Source organism: Erithacus rubecula (assembly GCF_903797595.1).
Source record: "Erithacus rubecula genome assembly, chromosome: 8".
NCBI classification, from domain to species: Eukaryota; Metazoa; Chordata; class Aves; order Passeriformes; family Muscicapidae; genus Erithacus; species Erithacus rubecula.
In genome coordinates, this window is record NC_136659.1 from 30095628 (window position 1) to 30108002 (window position 12375).

General features: G+C 39.6%; 1 long non-coding RNA gene across 1 annotated transcript; it reads right to left on the minus strand.

Annotated features, from left to right (window-relative positions):
- On the minus strand, nucleotides 1-4585 carry LOC306804523. Its single transcript, XR_013774912.1, has 2 exons — nucleotides 2562-4585; nucleotides 1-2528 (listed from the first exon to the last, which is right to left on the minus strand). It is a non-coding gene; the product is annotated as an uncharacterized lncRNA (long non-coding RNA).
- Nucleotides 4586-12375: the final 7790 nt, after the last annotated feature.

Here is a 12375-nt window from a genome sequence, read left to right on the forward strand (position 1 = left end):
GCCACTTCATTTTGGGTTTCAGTCACAATGAAGATGTGTTCACTACAAGGGACTGCTGCAGATGTAATGCTGGTTCAGCAAGGGATGAAAATACCACATCTGTAACAAAGGGGAGCACAAGAGTGCTCCTGAAGGCACTGAGGGCTTGCACCTTGGATTTCCCAGTCTTCCCTGCATCCTGCTCCTTGGCTTCTGGCCTCTGGGAATGGGGGCAGGGGCTGTAGGACAGGACTGGTCTGGCTGGCCACAGAGCTGGGCTGCAGGGACTGCACACAGCTCACAAGGACAGCCTGGGTGTCCCTGTGGGTATTTTGTGGGAAGGGATGTTAAGCAGGGCTGCTGTTCAACCTGCTGCAGGTGATTCTTGGTCTATTCATGGCAGAACTCCTTGGAATGTACTAACAGAAACAGGAGAGCCTGCAAATTGCTTTTCTTGGTGTGTGCTGCTGTAATTGTCATTCCTGTCACTATGCTCATGCCTAGGTGCAGCTATTCACAGCTGTGATGGCTTTAAATAAGGTGAAAAAACGATTTCTTTGTAATTCTTGGTCCTATTTCTCTTAGTGCTGAATGTTGTCTTTCCTATTCCCTACTAAAAGACTCTCCTATCTTAGGGAAATGATGTTACTGAGCTAAACTAAGCTATCAGAGGACAGGGAAAACCAGTTAAATTTTGGAGATAGGCTGAGTTTATGGACACACTTTGAATTTCATATGGAAATAGGCCTCAGAAAGGCAGAGTGTAAATAAAGTGAAGAACTGGCATGCTCAAAAATCAAGAAACAAACTGATGTAAATATCACAGTGTTGGGTTATATGGCTAACTGTAGGATGGTACTTTGAATCAGTTTCATTTTCTTGGAATAAGTTTTGAGTTAGTTGTCATTTCTATTCTGGCTGTCACATGCAGTGCCTGCAATTTAATAGTTATAACTCCAGTAGCATTTATGTGATTCATAAACTGTTTTTATGCATGTTTTCCCCTATCTAATCCACAATTTCATTAATGTTGTATTTTGTTTTACATGATCGTTGCAGGGCATGATTTCTCAGGGAAATATGGATGATACCATACATTGTGAGAGCCAATAACTAATTCCTGCTTTTAACATTAAACATTTCCAGGTTTCATTCAAGCATTTCACATCATGTAACTTCCATGTTGAATTTCCTTAGGCTTATCAGATAAATAATGAGGAGAATGTTAAGAGCATTTAAAGATGTCAATAAAATTTACTCTGCCCAACACTTTGTTACTTTTTGGAGAAACATCCATTCTAAGGTGATGCTGAAATGTGTGTGATTTTCTACTTTATTGTCCTCTTTGCCATAGAAATGAATAGTTACTCTGCTGATTTTAAAGCTGCACTTCTGGCATGACAGCGACATTAACTTTCAGGGTTAGACAGAGCTGTAATAATACATAATCTGATTCTAGGATAGATCAGTACAAATCTCTAACATAAATATATTCATTTCTATCATTAAATTTTTACCAAGTCTCATCACTTTGGGGAATTTTTTTTTGTTTTGTAAAATTACTTTGGCTAGAATGGGGATTGATCCAAAGCCCACAAGAGTCATAGACAGCATTAATAAAGTAAAACTTTATTGAAAATAGCTCAGCAGTCAGGTTGACCTTTATGCCTTTGCAGTATTTCTGTCTGCAGCATGTATTTGGAGTGGTTTGCTTTAAGACCTCAGTAATATAAATGGAGGGATTTTGCTGGTAAATATGGTAAACACACCACTGTTACTGATCACAAAAGATATTTCCACATAGCCAGTATGCAGCTTAATTATTTAGAAGGTGAATTTGCCTTGCTACATGACTTTTGTTTAAAATCAGCAGCATGAGAAATACTTACCCCTGCACTTTGCTGTAAACTCCTTTTGTGCATAGTGAGAACATGTGATCATAGTCATCAGCCTTGAGCATCAGCTTGCTCTTGATGAATTCTGCTTTGACATTTCCATTTCCATGCCCTGTTGAATTCATTGCAAAGTGAATTTCCTCTCTAGGTAAAGGCAGTGTAATTGTATTTTGACTGCCCTAGTCCTCTGTGGTGTTAGCAATCTGACACAAAATGTAAATCTGACATGTAATGTGACGATTTAGAGGTCTGTGTTCTCACTCTTGTCATTACATGTGGTATTAGTGGGTAACCAGACCTTTTCTGGATATACCTGTCATGATGTGGAGTGCATCCAGAATTCCATCTGGCTTTCACTTCCTACTTTAAAAAGCATAAAGGGCTTTTCTCTGAGGATTTTTGTAGAAAGCAGCTGTTTAGTTCTACAAGTTCAGAGTCCTTTAACTGCATCTCAATTTATAAAGTTGCATCCAATGTCCCCTTTCTTTTATTAATGAACTTCTGAAGGTTTTTTTCAGGGAAAGTGCACAAATTTTCTTTATGTTACACTGAAGAAATATGACTGGGTAGTGAAATGGCCTCAGAAATAAAAATTCAAGGCTGTTTATTCTGTAGTTCTCTTATAGTTCACATATATTCCAGATTTTTTGCCCACTTTTTTTTTGAAGAAACCCAACCAAATAAAACCAATTAAACCCCCATACTTACCAAGCTGAGGGGAATTAGCCATTTAGCACAGAACTAATTTTATTATATGCAAATAATTGTATTTTTATCCATGATACCAGTCAATGTGTTACTGATGTCTCCAGTCCACAAGTCTTCCTTGTCTGTGTCACAGGTGATGCTTCTCTTCTACCCAAATCTGACCTCTTGCATACCAATCAAGTTAGTTCCACTGCCAGAATGAGTAATTTCTAAAATATTTTAGAATCTACTTTTTCCTCTAACTAGGGATACAGTAGAGGCTTTCCAAACAGTGTCACTTTCCTGTTAGAAAAGAAAATAAACAACTATTAAAAATTTTAAAACAGAAATGTTAACTGAAAATCAAGGATGTTAGTAGGAAAGTAGGAAACATACTGTGAAATCATTGGGGTAGTTTCTTGTATAGCCCAATTCCACATAGGAAGTGCTTGGGCAGTAGTTTATTGGATTGATCTCAGGTTGATCTTGATTTAATGTAGAAAATAGGTATTTTAAATAATCATTTTATATTGAAGCTGAAGGCTTCAATTAACCCCTGTGATTGTTTTTTTTTTAAAAAAAAAAAAAAAAGGAAAACAATTGTATTTGGAAAGTTAGGAGGTATCTTTTGTTTGTGGTTTGGATTTTTGAAGTCCATCCAATGCAGTTACAAAGGAATGCTCTGTTAATCGGCACTCATGAGAGGCTGTTTACACAAGGCTACATGGAAAGTGCAGCCAGGTGCTGGAGTTGACATTAACTGAATGGAATTAGAGAAATGTACTAAGTATGAGGTACAACTTCAGCATGGTAGAGCTGAAGGGGTGTTTGTAATGATTTAAAATTTGTGTAAGGTCTCTTTGGAGTAGATATTAGTAAAACAAAACTGTTTATGAAACCTTGAGTTATGAAAATCCTGAAACCTGAGTGCATTAAAAGATGCACAAAGCCAGTCAAAGTTTTGATGGTTCTTCTGGCATTGCATTTTATACTGAGGTTCAGAAAATTCTCAGTTACACTTTTAAAGTGGAAGCTGCTTTAACTGAAGAGCTTTCACCTGAAGAAAACTTTTTTTTTTTTTCCCCTGAAGTCTGTACAGTTTGCTGTTCTGGGAGCTCAGCAAGTTCCAGATATCCAAGTATCCTCTATGAAACATCTTTATGCATCATCTTTTAACCATTTTCCTCAGTGAAAGCAGAACGTGAATTGCTGATGTGTATTGCATTTGCACTTGAAAACCTGATTTCAGAGTGTGTTAAACCTTGATCTATTTTTGATAAAAAAGAAATGTAGCATTTTAATCTAATTTCCATTTAATGGTAAGGATATTCATGCAGAGAAAAACATATATCAGGGCTTGATGCAATGATTTTTAAGCCAAGAAAACAGCAGGGTGGCAGTGGTAAATCTGAAATGAAGATGCATATCTGTTCAGAAACTCTGATTTCCTCCTGCCCTCTTTATACCAAATTGTGTCTCCATTATTCCAGAATAATACAGATGAAGCAGGAACCAGAGCTTTTACCCTTTGTTCTCTAAAAGTGAACACTGGCTTTTGCCTGGGGTGTCTTTGTCCTGTCACTTCATTTTCTGATGGGAGGTCAGTTGAATAAAAAATATAGAATAAGTATTTTTAATTAAAATCAGATTCAAGATATTAATTATTTTGAAATTCTCTATATTAATAGAGATCTAATGAATGAAAATTGAAGTCCTATATTGCAAATAATGAACAGTTCTTATATATTTTTAACAAAAACAGTATATATATGGAAATTTGAAACATGCATGAAAATGGAAATTGGAAGATTGTTTTTATGTTAAAAGGTTTATAAACTGAAATTCTTAATATCCAGTACCAAAACCCTATTAAAGGGCTAATGAAAAGAAAATGTAATGTATTCTGATTAACAGCCTGTGTAATACAATCAATGGGTGTGATGTTTTTGTTCTGTATTATATTTATTACATGTATGTAAACAATAAAGATTATAAATCTTATTTTCTTAACAGGAATTGGTATTTGGTTGGGGCTACTGTTTAACGTGTTTTATATTATCAGTCAAGGAAGAATGGTGAGTGTGGGTCTGGCTGTTGGCTGGGGTTAAACCAGTGGGGTGGTTCAGGCAGCCAAGCACCGATTTTGGGTGTTTGGTCCCTTGGTTTTTATTGTTCCCGGGTTTATGGTACAAAGTGTGCACAGTGAGCAGCAGGGGGAGCTCCAGCCGTGCCCATCCCGCGGCTCAATTATTGTGTAAGGGGGAAAGACAATTAATTTACCTGTTTATCATCCCTGATTCCCGCAGTTAACCAGGGCTAGACAGAGACCTTTCTTCCTGCAGCTGAACTTTCAGCGTTTTTAATAATTAAAACTTCAGGGATGATGGGCATTTACCTAAAGACTTCATAAAAAAAAAAAGAAAAAAAAATCTATCAGGCTTTTCTGAGTTTTCTGGGTTAACTACAGCTGCATTCTTTTTTACCGAGATCATAAATATTACTGCACAGCTATGGGAAGAAGCAGCTTTTTATATTAAAACATTGCTTTGCCACTAACTAAGGAGTTCGTCTCGTATTCCCTGACAAGCAGCAGGAATTCTGGAGCTCAGATTAAGAATTTGGAGCAACTTGGCTTGGAAACTTCCTATATTCTTTCAAAGGCAAGTTGGCAATAACAATCCTGTTCTTTTTCCAGTGTCCTAACTGATGGGTAGAATCCAAACATTGTGTGGTTCCTCCCTTTTTAGTTGTAGAGATAAAGTAAAATGTGGAATAATGTTTGGCAGGTACTGCCACTAAAACATAAAACCCTAAAATATATCACTTTCTTAGGCTCTGTCAGTGCTTGATTGTCCTGGGGGACAGCTGGCTGCATAAATGGCTGGGGCAGATGGTGGCAGAACCACAGGGAGCAGGTTTTGCAGTGGAGGCTTTGATAAAGATGTGTGGGGGCCCAGGAGGAGCTCCTGGGGAACCAACATAAGTGAGAACTTGTTTTGTGGTTTGTTTTTTTTTTGTTATTGTTTTGTGGGTATTCGTTTTTTTTTTTTTTTTTTTTTTAATTTTTCCTTATCCACAGTGTCAATTGGTGCATTGTTATTCTGTTAGGCTATTAGCATCTAAACTCTCCTCTGTGATATCCTGACACCTGGTACTTTTCTGTATAGGAAGGAATCAGTCAGTGCAGGCTCTCTGGATTGCTTTCAGTCTTTAGGATGTAATTTGTTGACACATTATCTTGTTCTACTCTGTATGCTCTTCAGTTGAGGAGACACATTTCATACATGAAACTGGCACTTGCCAGAAGCTCAGTGTCACTTGCTACAAGGTAAGATTTAAAGCTTCTGAAAAGGATGATTTAAACCCTGTTTTCAAACTTCTTTTTCTATCAACAGTATGTGTGTGGGAGACATTCTTGGGTTTTATTTATATCTGCAACCCAAGTATATTCCATTTATATTGATTTAAAAAAACTTGGACAAAACTTAAGTTTCCAATAGTTTTCAGGATCATGTGAAAGAAATGCCAGTTCTAGTGTGTAGCTTTGCAAGCTTTCAGGACTTTTTTTGGCAGTATTAGCTAATGTGTTATAATTTGCTGGGAGATGAAAATCTTCATATCATAAAAATTCCTTAATTATCTAAATAGGTTTTTCTTTGTGGGAATCTTCCAGTGTTGGGGCATTGTTTTGGCTTTTTTGATTTAACTACTAGGGTCCTGCTGCTAATGGTGATAGGAAACTCATGATTACACTGTGAGTGTGCATTTGCACAATGCTAGAGAAGCTTCACAAACATAAAGGAACATTCTGTCTATTTTTTTTTTTTTTTTACCCTCTGGAAGGAAAAAATAAAGTTTAGTTATAAGCAGATGGCTTTTGTGGCTGTGGCAGGCAAACAGGGAAGTGATGCCCCATGAGAGGTTTCTGGCCATGGGACACGTGGTGGTTTTAGAACAAAGAGAGAAAGAGGAAATCTGATACAAGGACCATGATGGATGGAGCTGGGTCTTGTGCACACTTCTCCCCAAGTCCTCCTTGCCTTTTTATTTGTTTCCCTTCTCACAAAGGAAGGTACAGTAGACACTTTTCACTAATTAAGAAGATGTCATTAGTTTATAGTATAAATATTTAAGAATATTATAGATATGTGTTAGTCATTTAACACATGTCTTTTGTTAAAAACACATTTTGACAAAAGTGCTGAGACTGACTTCTCTCTCCCCTTTCACTGTTAGGATATAGCTCCATCTGTCACTCTTTTGCATGTGATGTTTTTCCCAGTGCTTAAAAATGGAGTTGGATTCATTACTCTTCCTACAGGAATGTGTTGTCCATAGTGAGTTTCAAGTGTAGGAAGAGAAGCTCCTGGAAAAATGTGTTCCTAGGGTGAAACAGAGTGTCACTGAAATCTTTTTCTCAAGGAAATGGTTATGGGCTAAGCCAGTGTCCTCTCTGAGATGCAAAGGGCAATCAGGACCAGCCTAAGCTAGAGAAGAAAAGAGCAAAGGGATGATCTGTCAGGAGCTGATGAAGAGCCATGGAAGGGAATGAGCAGCCCCTTGGAATTAGATGCATAATGGATTTCCAGTAAATGAGGTGTACCTGAGCTCTTGCAAAAGGAGTCAGCCTGAGCTGAAATTATTCCTGTCCTTGGCTGCTCCTTTTGTACTCAAGGGTAGGGTAAGATGGTGAGTTCTTGATAAAGCTTCAAGACAGAACAATTCTGGGAGAGGCTCAACTGTTCTGTGAATAGTGGATGAATCAGCTGCAGATTGTCATGGATTAAAAGTTTCAAAACACCCCAAAACTGAAATGATAGAAGTGTTTCATTATTTTAAAAAACACTAATTTGCTTTTAGGGGTCTAAATGATTTAAAGGTTTGGTGACACACCGAGTGTGTCATGAAATAATAGTAATGTCATATTGGTGCCCTGACAAAGTAATTCCTCAAAACACACAGTTAATGCTTTGAATGATGTATCTCTGCTTTCTGGCTCTGGTCTGCCATTATACCTGCCAACCTACCTCCTCCCTTTGCAGATGATTTCTAAAACTGCCACATTTATGTCTCCCTTTATAAATTCTTCATTTCCCCCCCTTTTCTTTCCTCTTTTCCCCTCACAGGTTTAAAAAAAGACAGTTCAATTCTAAATTGTTTGAAAAATTGTCAGCAGAGTCACCCTAGCAGTATAGCAGAGGCACAAGTACAGAGGAGTTGAGAATCCTGGCTTTGTGAATTTCTACCTCCCAGACTATTTAAATCTGAAGTGTATGTTGGCCTTGAAGTGGATCTCCAAGAGAGCTCTTTAACAAAGCTGCTCGTTCCACATAACAATATTTTGTAATATGTTTAGAAAACACTGTGCTTCTTGCTTGATTTGTTTTTTCAGGAGAGGATAATAGTTTCAAGGTAAAGGTTGCTGGGTGTGAACTCAAAACAGAATGGACTCTTAGAGGAGGTCTAGAGCCCTACAGTCAATCCCATAGTGTCCTTCTGAATCTGACCTGTTCCAAGGACCCAATCTTTTATCTGCTGCTTTGGGTATTGTGAGTGGGCACAATGCTACCTCTTCCCCTTCCTGAACATTGCTGATTATCCATGGGAAAATTCCTTCACCTTCCAGGGGTTTGGGTTTTCCCCTTCCTAAAATCATGGTGATGATTACAATTTCTTTTTTAGGAGGTGAAAACAAGAGAGCAAATTGTTGGCACAGTTGCTTCAGGGCCTGGGCAGAGAGCTGTAGCTCCCATGTCCTTAAGAATGCCTCAGTTCTTAAAGAAGCAATAGCTACAGCTTTCAGCCCAGGCCCTGCAGCAATTATTGCCATCATGTCTCTCATATTCCTTAAATCTCCCTAATTCCTCCTGACCTGCCTGACCTGTGCCACGTGAGCAGCCAGTTCTCTCCCAAAGTCCCTGATCAGTCCCCAGGAGGTGCCACTGAGACACCAGTGCTGGACCAGGACCTGCAGCATGATGCCACCAGAGACACCCTTGGAAAGTAACTGCTGTTTGTCACATTTTTAAAGGAAGCTTTTTAGCTGTTTGAAAAGAGAGTGGAGGCTGCTCCAAACACCTAAACATCTTTTTTCATTGACTGCTGCTGCTGCAGAAGCTGTGCCTGTATCAAAGGGTGCAGGGCCATCATAATGGAGATGTAAAATTTTAGAAACTGTGGCTGAGATTCAGTGTTTGAGGAACTGACCAAGCTCCCCAAAATTCCCATCTGTAGGAGACCAGGGAAAGGAGTAAGCCAGGAAGGAGAGAGGAGTAAGAACAGGAGAGGTAAATAGGGTGGTACAGACACAGGGTGAAGGCTGTGCAAGTCCTCCCCCTCCATCTCCAGTTCTGCTCCTTAAGGTAGTTATCAGTAATTCCCAAAACTCTGGAAAATCAAAACTTTTCCATGTTTACCATTCTCTAAGCTATTCCTTCTTTCAGCAGTGAAATAATGTTTATGTTCTGTCCCCTTAGACCAAACATACCTTGCAGCATTGAAACACCCAAGGGATGTTTTCATATGTATTTTTCTGTCTTAGAAAAATCTGCACATAGTGAAAAGCATTTTGAAAATATCCTGCTAGTGATAATTTCATCACTCTCCACCCACAATCTATTGAGTCTGAACATTTGCTTCCTTTGAGCCACCTTGTTGCCTCTAAACCTGTTCATGGACCTCTAAAAATGCTTTTCCTGCATTCTGCAAATCACCAAACTCAGGTTAGGCAGGAGAAATTCTTCCACTGGTAGATGGACTCAGCTGGTTAGTGGTACCCTGGTGTGCTTTTTGTTTGGTTTTTAATCACATGTTACTCCCACAAACCTACCATGTTTTTCTTTGTCCCATCTTTATATGCACCAAGTTACTCCTTGGAGATAGTCTGGCTTCCAGAAACTGGGAGTCTGAAATGTGTGTCTTTTACAGAAAGTATAAGCACTTCCATATAAATTGTAACCCTCTGAAGAAACATCTAAAAAATTTCCCCTTGCCCAAATGTTCACTGTCCCACTGAGCTGAGATTTCTTTGTGCTTTATGGGCTTTAAATATAGGGTGTCCTGTTCCCCCCTTCTTAATTTGCTGCTGTATTGGGAGGGTTTTTTACCTTCCTTTGCAGACAAAGCAGCTTTTTGGAGAATCAGGATAGCTGAAACATCTCAGCAGGTGTGGTGTGAAACTGGGCTTGCTGTGAGCACTGACTTGCAACTTTTTGCTCGGGGGCATCCCATCGAGTCTCTGTTCAGGTGAACAAAATCCCTCTTCTGAGATGTTGCAGGCTGGATCATCACCTGGGAGTCAAAGGCAGGGCCCCATTTATGTGAATGGAGCTGTGCTAATTAGCTCTGCTAATTTACATCAGTGAAAAAATCTGATTTTAATGGATAATCTGCAGCTAATCCCTACAATGGGTAAATAGCTGTCTCTAAATGTGGTCCTTAGGGGGCTCACTCTCTGTTAATTTGATTTTGTGACTTTTTCTGTAGATTTTTTGGAACCAAATTGGAATTTATGTGACCAGAAGAAGGACATATACCTGAGGCTTTTTACAGTAAGAGCGGGAACAACAGAAATATCTTGTTCCTTGCTGATTGCATGAGCCAATATGGGTCACATGAACTAATTATTTATATTTAATGTGACTTCTTCGTTGTCCATCACCCTAAGAGCAAGATAGAGTTTTAAATTTTGTCTTTCCGTTTCTCTCTTAGTTACTGCTTCAGTTTCTCTCTGCACTGTACTTGGAATGGAGTTTTAAAATATTATTTCCCAAAATTCTTTGGTTTTGGACTGATATTAGTGTTATCACTAATAGCAGCTAAAGTGCAGATCTTGGGGTTAGTGATTTCATGGCTACATGCTGGTTATGAATATCTGGATGGGGTTTAACAAATCATGCCAAGAGAACAGAAGGGGAGACTGTCCTTGACCCTTAATAATGTTGATTTTCCTGAAGAGAGTTCTAGTCTCTAGTCTTGATGCTTTTGCAAAGTAAATACATCCTTGCTGCTATTTTCTGTCTGCAGAACATCCTTTTAAGAATCAGTTATGTACACTGCAATAATTATTTACTCTTAATTAGTGTGATAATTTTAGTCATGGCCTCCTTTGCTGGTCATCTGTTTTATTATTTCAAATCCAGGTCTGGCAAAATTTCTTTGCCTGCAGTTGCTTGAGAGGAAGATTATACAACTAATTGAACTGCCTGGCTGTGGTCCATGGCCTGTAAATGTCCATCTTGCTCAAACAGCTGTATAGAATTTTCCAGACTAGCAGGCTGGTCTGGCATGCAGAGTGAAGCTTTATTCACCCATCACAATTATTACTTATCCCAAAGTGAAAGAAAGGTGAACACACCTTGTGAAGGATGCTTCAAGAATTAGGAAATTGATTCACTCTTCAGGTGTCTAGTTATCAACCAGAGATCACGTTATCAAATACAAACTGTATGAATGGATTTATCTAAATAGCAATATGGACAATAATTAAAATATCCAAATTAATAAAGTATCCAGACAATTACAAAATTAAGGCAGGAAGCTGAACCTGGTAGCTGGCACAATACCTTTGTTCAGCTCAGTATTGCTCCCTAGTCTTACAGACATGGCCAGGGAGAAAGGGAGAGGATGCACATCTTGCAATAATGGATCATCATACTGAAGTGTGTTCATTGAAACTCACTTTAGGAAATAGGTTCAGGTGTGTAAGGTGCAATAACACAGTAATCACATGTAATATTTACTGATCTTGAAAGACTTAAATGCATAGAATTAACAATTCTGCATGGCATAATAGAAACTAAGTACAAATATTATGGCAAAGACAAAGACAGTTAGTGTATTTGTGTCGTTATCCCATAGAGTCTTTAGCTATGAAACCCTGCCACCCTTTCTAATCACCTCAGGCACTTAGTTCAGAGGAGTTCTTGCTGAATTTAGTTCTTGCAGAATTCACACAGTTTAAGGGCTGTGTTCATCTCCTGGCTGATTTTGTATGATGTGGGGACTCTATTTTGTACTCTGTGGGCACCCTCCAGGCTGTGTCCCACCCCTGTCCCTCGTGCCCCAGGTGTCCCTGCAGGCTGAGCTGTGCCCAGCTGGGTGTGTGGCAGAGCTGCTGGGAGCCCTGGCACAGAGGGAGCTGCACAGACAGCACCCAGGCACCAGCAGCTCTGGGCTGTGCTCTGGGGTCTGGCTCTGCAGCATTTTGGAGTCACCAGCTGTGCAGAGGCAGCTCTGGCAGCTGTGCTTCAGATCCCTGATGCCAGCAGGGCCAGGTGAGCACCAGGATCTCCTGTCCCAGGCCCCCAGCTGTGGATTACAGCACAGTGTGGAGTGATGAGGCTGGGAAAACCATGGGATCAGCTCTGTTACTTTATCCTTCCCCACAAAGGAATGCCTTACCCTGTGTCTTTCCATAACCTTGTCCTCCAGTTGTCACTGCCCAGGGGTTCTCATGGACACTGTGCTTTGCTGTTGCCCAATGACATGAAGTGGCTCTCAGGGTGCTGCCAAAACATGGCCTTGAAATCATAATCTTACTAACATAAGCTCATACTGGTGCTCTTTCATGCTGATCTGCTTATGTGGTCTCCAGAGATGGCTTTAACATTGATTTTGGTTCATCTGGACATTTCAGTGTGCCCTCCATGGATGCCTGTGAATTTACCTTACCCCTGGTTTACTGGGGATACCACCCCACAGAGCTGACAAAATGTGATCATGTGAACAAGGTCAGGAAAATGCTGCAGAGGTTTCTGCTTTGGGAACTTGGCCCACATGTGGAGCTGCTCTTTCTCACACATCCTGCAGTGCC